This window comes from Miniopterus schreibersii (assembly GCF_964146895.1).
Source record: "Miniopterus schreibersii genome assembly, chromosome: 8".
In the NCBI taxonomy this organism is placed as follows: domain Eukaryota; kingdom Metazoa; phylum Chordata; class Mammalia; order Chiroptera; family Miniopteridae; genus Miniopterus; species Miniopterus schreibersii.
Genome location: NC_138109.1, coordinates 75867828 through 75876720, shown reverse-complemented (window position 1 = coordinate 75876720; position 8893 = coordinate 75867828).

Below are 8893 nucleotides of genomic sequence, written 5' to 3'. Positions count from 1 at the left end.
GGAGTTTGAGGACACCCTCCTCCGTCTGCAGGACATCAAGGGCTCTGGACATTGTGGAAGTTCCCCTTTAAGTTACGTGGGAACCGAGAACAACACCACATGGGGCCTCTGGGTATTGCAGAAGGCTTCCTTTGTTTTGTTTTGTGTTTTTTTTTTGGAAGGGGGGGATAAAGACTGAACGTTTCACATGGTCTGCAAAGAATATGGCCTTGGGCCCAGGCCACTCACCTCCTTGAGTTTCCTGCAACCACTTCTTCCCTCCCCCCGCCACCCAGGACTCTCTTAGGTCCTCAAACGCTCCTAGCTCAGGACCCTCACAAGCTGTTCGCTCCTGGCTGGCCCCACTCCTGCTTCATCGCCCTTCGTAGTGTAGCTTAAGCATTGCTTCCTTAGAGCGCTTCCCCTGTCCTTCCAGAGAAGTCCTCGGTCCCCGTCTTAGTTCAGGCTGCTACAGCAGAGTTCAACAGACCAGGAGGGTTAAGTCACAGGAACTGATTTCTCACAATTGTGGAGGCTGGAAGCCCATGACCCACATACACAACATGGTTATAATCTAAGTATAGATTTATTTTAAAAATCGAAACATTAAATTTAGCAGTTGGGTTTACCAGACAATGTCTAACAAGCTAGCAAATCAAAGTATTTACAAATGCAGCTACCAACTGCTCAACTTAGATAATTTAACATCTCTTAGTCTGGGCCAGGCAAAACACTCAAGTACACAAGAAAAGATCAACAGTTGAGAAACACAAATAAAATTATGTTTTCTAGAATCTGTGTTCTTCCTTCCATTCAACAAATAAAATTATGTTTTCTAGAATCTATTTTCTTCCTTCCATTCAACAAAAGGCATAAAATGGTTCCACATTTTGGTCTGCGAGAACGTTGAATGGCACTTGGGGAATGTCATGGCATCTAAGCTTCAGACCAAATAGAATTCTTTTTTCAGCAGAGCTTCTATTTAAAAAGTTAGTCTTCTGACAAAAAAAGCAGTGGGACCTAACCTCTGTGTGGACAGAGACATCTGGAACAGGAACATTCAAACACAGGATTGCTGAGACCCCATGAAGAGAGAGAAGTCCTTGTTTGTGACCTGGTCAGAGGCAAATGCAGGGCCACCATCTCCCTTGAATTCTGCCTTTGAATCAAGACTCCTAGAACCAAGCAGTAGCATCAGTTGACCCACAATTAAATTTCTTCAGCTCTAAATGATGCCTTTTACTTCAAGACATCCATATTGGTATGTAAAAATTCCAAGTTTCAAATATTTGATTTTATCTGGGCCTACTTAGTAAAGAATATCTGATAAAAGTTGTGGTTGTTTTCTATTGTTTCCATAGCAAATTAACACAACATAAATTTATCTCCCAATTCTACAGCTCAGAAGACCTAGATGGGTCTCACTGGGCTAAAAATAAGGTGTTGGTCGACTGCCTTCGTTTCTGGAGGTTCATTTGGATTCTTAGAAGAATTCAGTTCCTTACAGTTATAAAAGTAGGTCCTGGTTTCCTTGCTGGCTGTCAGCTGAGGGCCATTCCCAGGTTTTAAAAGCCACTGTGTTCTTGGCTTGTGGCCCCCTTATTACATATATATTTTTTTACATTAGCAAATTTTATTTCTTAAATCTATATCAAATCTTCCCTGCTTGCTTCCCTCTCTACTAGCTGATGCATCCATATCTTTAAAACCTACAGTGGTGGGCTGAGTCTCTCTTATGCTTTCAATCTCAATTCCTTTCCCCCTCTCATCTCCTTGACTGCAGCTGGGAAATGTTCTTCATTTCTGAGGCCTCATGTGATTAGAATTGGTCCACTGGGATCATCCAGGATAACTCAAAGCCCTTAACCTCATCTGCAAAGCGAGGGATCATATTCCAGGGAGGTAAACATCGTTGGGGGCCCACTATTTCGCCTATCTCAAAAGTGTTCGTTTGATTTAGGTGTGGTGGGTGCTGAGGAGATTCTCTTTAGAACTTTGAGTGAGCTTCTCTGTGAACCAAAAAGATACCCTCATAAAGCCTCTAGCATTATCCTCCTGATGGGTAAGAGCTCAGCTATTCCCATTTCTTGGAAGAAGACTTTATATTTTAGTAAACTCTCAAAGGACAGTTTTACACAGAGCCTCAATATCATCATTTTAGTCCTCAAAATCCCTGTTTTGCCTTAGTCAACTATAACATGAGCTGTGTTTCTTTGTTGTATCTATTTATTTTAGTTCTTAGGTCTTTTGGAAAGGGCCCAGATCATAAATTTTCCCTGTTTTATCCAGAAGGGAAAAGAAGTGTCCAGGGGAGGGGAGTGTTTTCTCACTTGCCCTCCATTTCACTTTGCTAGACTTTCGAATTTTTACACAGTCCTTGCATCCTGATTTTTCCATAAGAACACTTTTAAACAAAACCATTTGTATAATTTCCTTGCATCTTCACTTCGTATTGTGAGTATAACCATAAATTTTTAGAAAATATCCAAGAATATGTGTTTCCCTTTATATTCACTGAATTCTTGCCGTCGATACAATTCAGCCATTAAGACACTGAAATAACAGGACTCAAAACAGCTGAGTTAAGAAATACATCAATAACCTGATCAATATTTCAGTTGTGTGATGTCCGGATGTTTTAAGATGTGACATTAAAGAAAGAAAAAAAAATGTTTGCCACATTTATCAGTTTATTTAATTAATAGACCCCAAATTTTAGTTCCCATTTGTCATGTTCTGCATTCACCCATGGTGTTGTCTCTTTTATATCTGAGGAAAAAGTGAAGGAAAGCATTTAAAGTATAATGCCAGGTGAAAATTACTCATACAATGTGATTTTTAAAATATATATATTTCACAATATAATTTTTCTATGTATATAACAATTAAAATATGGAATAGGTGTGTGTATTATATGTACACACACACCTGAACGATACTGCGTCAAGATGACAACCCGAACTCAATCTTCCACCTTCCCTCCAATCCTGAATCTACTGAATTAAAAAAGTTACATTTTCAAAAGCATGAATTTACAACAACCCAGGAAAACACAAAGTGAAGCTGTCATCAAAAAACCAGAAATGTCGAGACATTCCTGGGGCAAAATATCGAAAACAGATAACATTTATAAAGGCTGTGACCAGAAGGCCACAGCCCGAAGCACTTCTAAGAGAGGAAGGAATCCAGGAACATTCCAGGCTTGGAGAGAACAGTGGGAAGGGAAGGAAGAGCCCGGGGCCAGTCCTTAAGGAGGGCCAAGTAAGTGCATTAGAACCGAGAGGGCCCAGGGCACCCACCCTCTCTCGGGTTATGCAGACAAAGCGTGTGTCTGAGTCTGTGCTGAAAGCCGGGAACCTCACTCCAAAGAGAAGAAAGTGCCTTCCGAGGAGCCGGGAGGATGGAAAGGGGAGCCCTGCGGGCTGCAAGCGGGCGGGAAGAATCAGAAGGGCGGCTCGGTGGGAGGGAGCCCCATCGCAGGCTCACCCCAGGGAGGGAGCCCCATCGCAGCCTTCACCCCAGGGAGGGAGCCCCATCGCAGGCTCACCCGCAGGGAGGGAGCCCCATCGCAGGCTCACCCGCAGGGAGGGAGCCCCATCGCAGGCTCACCCGCAGGGAGGGAGCCCCGTCGCAGGCTCACCCGCAGGGAGGGAGCCCCGTCGCAGGCTCACCCGCAGGGAGGGAGCCCCGTCGCAGGCTCACCCACAGGGGGGGAGCCCCGTCGCAGGCTCACCCCAGGGAGGGAGCCCCGTCGCGGCCTTCACCCCAGGGAGAGAGCCCCATCGCAGCCTTCACCCCAGGGAGGGAGCCCCATCTCAGCCTTCACCCCAGGGAGGGAGCCCCATCTCAGCCTTCACCCCAGGGAGGGAGCCCCATCACAGCCTTCACCCCAGGGAGGGAGCCCCATCACAGCCTTCACCCGCAGCAGGATGAAAACATTGCCAGGGCGTCTTGTGGCAACAGCGTGGCCATGGAAAATATGGTACCTGTTTGTTTCTCTTTTTATTAAAATTTTATAAAAATATATCTTTATTGATTTCAGAGAGAGGAAAGGAGAGGGAGAGAGAGATAGAAACATCAGTGAGAGAGTAGTTGATCGGCTGCCTCCTGCTTGCCCCCAACTGAGGATCGAGCCCGCAACCCGGGCATGTGCCCTGACCGGGAATCATACCCCTATCGCCTGGATCCTGGGTCGATGCTCAACCGCTGAGCCATGCACGGCTGGGCTCTCTTTTTATAAATATAGCTGGCTTTCTTCTCTTTGGAGAATTCACTAGAAAGGTTCTTTCAATCTGACAACTCATGCTTTTCTTCAGCTAGGGAAATTTTCTTCTCTTATGTCTTTAATGATTTCCCCTCTTCTCGCTACTCTCCTGGAGCTCTCATAGATGAATATGTGTGCTCCTGAATGAAGACTCCACGTCTTTTAATTTTCTATCATATTTTTCTTTAGACTGATTTGTTTTTTGTTCTCTTTTCCTGGCTCCCTGCAAGAGCAAGTTTTGAATTTTGTCACCTTTGAGAGCCAGTGCATTTCAATGCTGCTGGGACGTTTGAGAAACTCTGTAGAATGTGTCTTCGAATTGTCCACCCAAGGAAGGGAAGAGGGGAGTATTTAACTCACCAGCTTTCTGCTTTCCACTCATAGAGAGACTATATATGTGTGAGTGCTGGGTGGGATTTTCCCAAACATCCCTCACTTTGCAGTCAGAGAAGCCCTAGAGCAGAAGGAGAGATGTGGTGCTTGCCCACTTACACCTGCGTAAAGGTGATTGCCCCGGCATTGCTGGAATAAGGCTGGCCGAGGGATGTGGGGAGGGCTTGTGAGGAGCTGAATACACCATGTGAACATGTTGCTAGGGGTTCCCAGCTAGCTCCCAAGTAGGGTTCCTAGCTTAAATTCTCTTAGCTTCACAATAAACCCACCTCTGACAGACACATTGTACATGCATGAAAATTTGCTACAACCTCCATCTTAACCAAAATCTGTAATTTGGCTTTGGCCTTGGCCTTCAGAAGGCCAAATAATTGAATGTCAACCTCTGTGTCATTTCTGACATTCCTGTCCTTGTGCATGATCAATAAGCATGTGAGTACCTAGGTTGTCACATGTAATCTGCATAACAACACAAGTAGGCTGGATAAGACATCCTTGCCTATATTGTTAATACCTGAGTAGCCAAGAAGAGGTAAGCATTCTGGATACGACTCCAGCTGAAAAGTCTTCTTATGTGCTTTATATGTTGAAGTTCCATTATCAGTTGATGCATAAATAAATATTATTATAAGAGTAAAATAGTGCATTACTAATGATTCCTTTGGAAACTCTTAATTTTACATGCAAAAATGATTTTAAAAATCTTTCCAATGAACCCAGCTGATGCGCCTTGAGAGTGCAATTACAGCAAGTCCTCACTTAACGTCGAGAGGTTCTGTGACCTTAAGCAAAGTGATGTGCTGTATAACAAAACCAATTCTATCATAAGCTGCTTGATAAAAACAAGACTTAAGTCCCTACAGCATCTCATCAGCATTAAACAAATGGCATTGAATGAAACAAAGTTATTCAAGGACCTGTTGTATTTGAGATTAGAGGAGACTAAGGAGACATGACACCAGATGTAGTACATGATCCCACGTTGCATCCTGGCTTAGGGCGAAATGCTATGAGAGACATTATTGAGACAATTTGCAAAACTGTTTTCACTCTTGTCTTTAAGTCCTCACCTGAAGCTGTTGGCTTTTTCTTTGCTGAAACTTCCAAGGTGACTATAATTCTTAATTACAGACTTGCTAATCATGCAAAGGTTTATCACAATGAAAAAAAAAAATAAGGCTGAATTACCACCCACAGGAGAGGAATTGGGGAACTACAGGAAGATAATAATGCTTGACACTGATCAGCACTCTGGAAAGGAAGTTTATAAAGTCTTAACTGCTCTTAAATACAACATGTTAGATTCCACTAAAAAAACTGCTAGAACTGAAATATTAGTTCAGTAAAGTAGCAGGACACAAAATAAATATTCAGAAGTTGGTTGCAGTTTTATACTCCAATAATAAACCATCAAGGAAAGAAATTAAGAAAACAATCCCATTTACATTTGTATAAAAAAATACCTAAGAATAAATTTAACCAAGGAGGTAAAAGACCTGTACTTGAAAAATTATAAGACATTGAAGAAGGAAACTGAAGAAAATACAAATAAATGGAAGCATTTACTGTACTCATATAAAAGGTTTACATTCTTAAAATGTCCATACTTCCCAAAGCAATCTGTAGATTCAGTGCAATCCCTCTCAAAATGCTATTGGTGTTTCTCACTGAACTAGAAAAAATAATTCAAAGATTTATATGAAACCACAAAAGACCCCTAATAGTCACAGCAATCTTGAGAAAGAAGAACAATGTTAGAGGTGTCATGCTACCTGATATCAAACTATACTACAAGGCTACAGTAGTCAAACCAGCATGGGCTGGGTCGGTGTGGCTCAGTGGTTGAGCATCAACCCATGAACCAGGAGGTCATAGTTCAATTCCTGGTCAGGGCACATGCCCAGGTTGCGACCTCAATCCAGTAGGGGACATGCAAGAGGCAGCTAATCAATGACTCTCAACATTGATGTTTCAATCTCTCTATCCCTCTTCCTCCTCTCTCTGAAATCAATAAAAACATGTTAAAAAAACAACAGCCAAGCATGGTACTAGCATAAAAACAGACGCATAGACCAATGAAACAGAATAGAGAATCCACAAATAAACCAGCACCTATATGGCAATTAATATATGACAAAGGAAGCAAGACCATACTGTGGAGTAAAGAATCTATTCAATAAATGATGTTGGGAAAATTGGACAAATACATGCAAAACAATGAAACTAGACCACCTTCTTACACCATATAGAAGAATAAACTCAAAATAATAAATGTAAGACTCAAGACCATAAAACTCCAAGAAGAAAACAGGCAGTAAACTCTCCAACATTTTTCTTAGCAATCCTTTTTTCTGATATATCTTGTCAGGCAAGGTAAACCAAAGAAAAAATAAACAAATAAAACTACATCAAGCACAAAAGTTTATGCACAGCAAAGAAAACCATCCACAAAACGAAAAGACAACTTATTGAATGGGAGAACATATTTATTCACCAATGATACATCCAATAAAGGGTCAATATTCAAAATTCACAGACAACTCAACACCAAAAACAAACAAACAAACCAACTAAGAAATGGGCAAAGAACCTGAATAGACACTCCTCCAAAGAGGACATACAGATGGCAGACAGACATATGAAAAGGTGATCAACATAACCAGTCATCAGAGAGATGCAAATTAAAACCATAATGATTTATCACCTCACACCTGTCAGCATGGCTGTCATCAATAAATCAATAAACAAGTGTTGGCAAGGATGTGGAGAAAAGGGGAGCCCTCACGAACTGTTGGTGGGAATGCAAATTGGTGCAGCCACTATGGAAAACAGTATGGAAGTTCAACAGTAAATTAAAAATGAAGCAGCCTTATGGCCGAGTGAGTCTACTCCTGGAAATATATCTAAAGAAACCCAAAACACTAATTTGAAAAGATATTTACACCCCTATGTTTACTGCAGCATTTTTTACAATAGCCACGATGTGGAAACAACCCAACTGCGCATTAATAGATGAGTAGATAAACAGTGGTGGTACATGTATACAATGGAGTATTACTCGGCCATAAAAAAGAATGGAATCCTATCATTTGCAACCACATGGATGGAGCTAAAGGGCATTATGCTGAGTGAAAAAAGTCAGAAAGTGAAAGACAAATGCCATATGATTTCACTTACGTGTGGAATCTAAAGAACAAAATGATTGAACAAACAACACAGACTCGTAGATGCAGAGAACAAGCTGATGGCTGCCAGGTGGGAGGGGGTGTGGGGGAGCCGGGTGAAAAGGTGAAGGGATTGAGAAGCACAAACTGGAAATTACAAAACAGTCACAGGATGTAAAGTGCAGCATAGAGAACATAGTCAATAACATTGTAATAACTAGGTATGGCGCCAGGCTTATTGGGGAGATCACTTTGTAAATTATATGATTATCTAACCACCATGCTGTACACCCGAAACTGATATAAAATAACATTAAATGTCAGCAGTAATTGAAAAATAAAATTTAAAAAGTCAACATGTCATCCATAGAAAGAAAAGGAAAGAAAAGAGTATGTCAGAAAGCCTTTTGTTTCTTTTTTCGTTTGCTTTTTGCCTACTCAGAGACATTTGAAACATCCGATTCCCTGTATTACTAACTTACACCACATGAGGCATTTATCTTTTGATGGAGGAAAGCCAAAACATTCTTAGAAAGTGGTTTGGGAGGGAGAGGTTTGGGCTTGGAGTTCTGCTAAGAACCAGTGTCTCTAGCTCTGTCTACACTCTTCATCTCCCTCCCTGCGAGAAAGTTCTAATGAGAACGGGGGGGGGGGGGGTTTGGAGCAACAGACTGACCCGGTGTTTGCAAATACCCTCTAAAATAGCCGGTACATTAATTCACTTTTCACAGCAGGACACAGAGATAGGTTATTACTGTTAGCCCATTCATTCATTCACATTCATTCATTCATGCTCACAGCAATCAGCATTTAGCCTCTTGTATATGCAAAGATCCTAGCCAGGTGCTGTAAGTGTGGAAACATGCCAGAGGTGGCCTTTGCTTGTAAGAACAACCAAGGAGTCCCCAACCGTCTGAACTCATTAATTCAGCAAATATGACTTGTCTACTCTAAACCAGGCAATGTTCCAATAGCTTATGTCCTATTTGGAGCAGATAGTCAAGAATTAAACAAATTAAAAAGGTTTTACTTCATGAAGAAAACCAACCTACTATGCGGGAGCCATGTAATTGCTGTTATAGGACTATGTGGT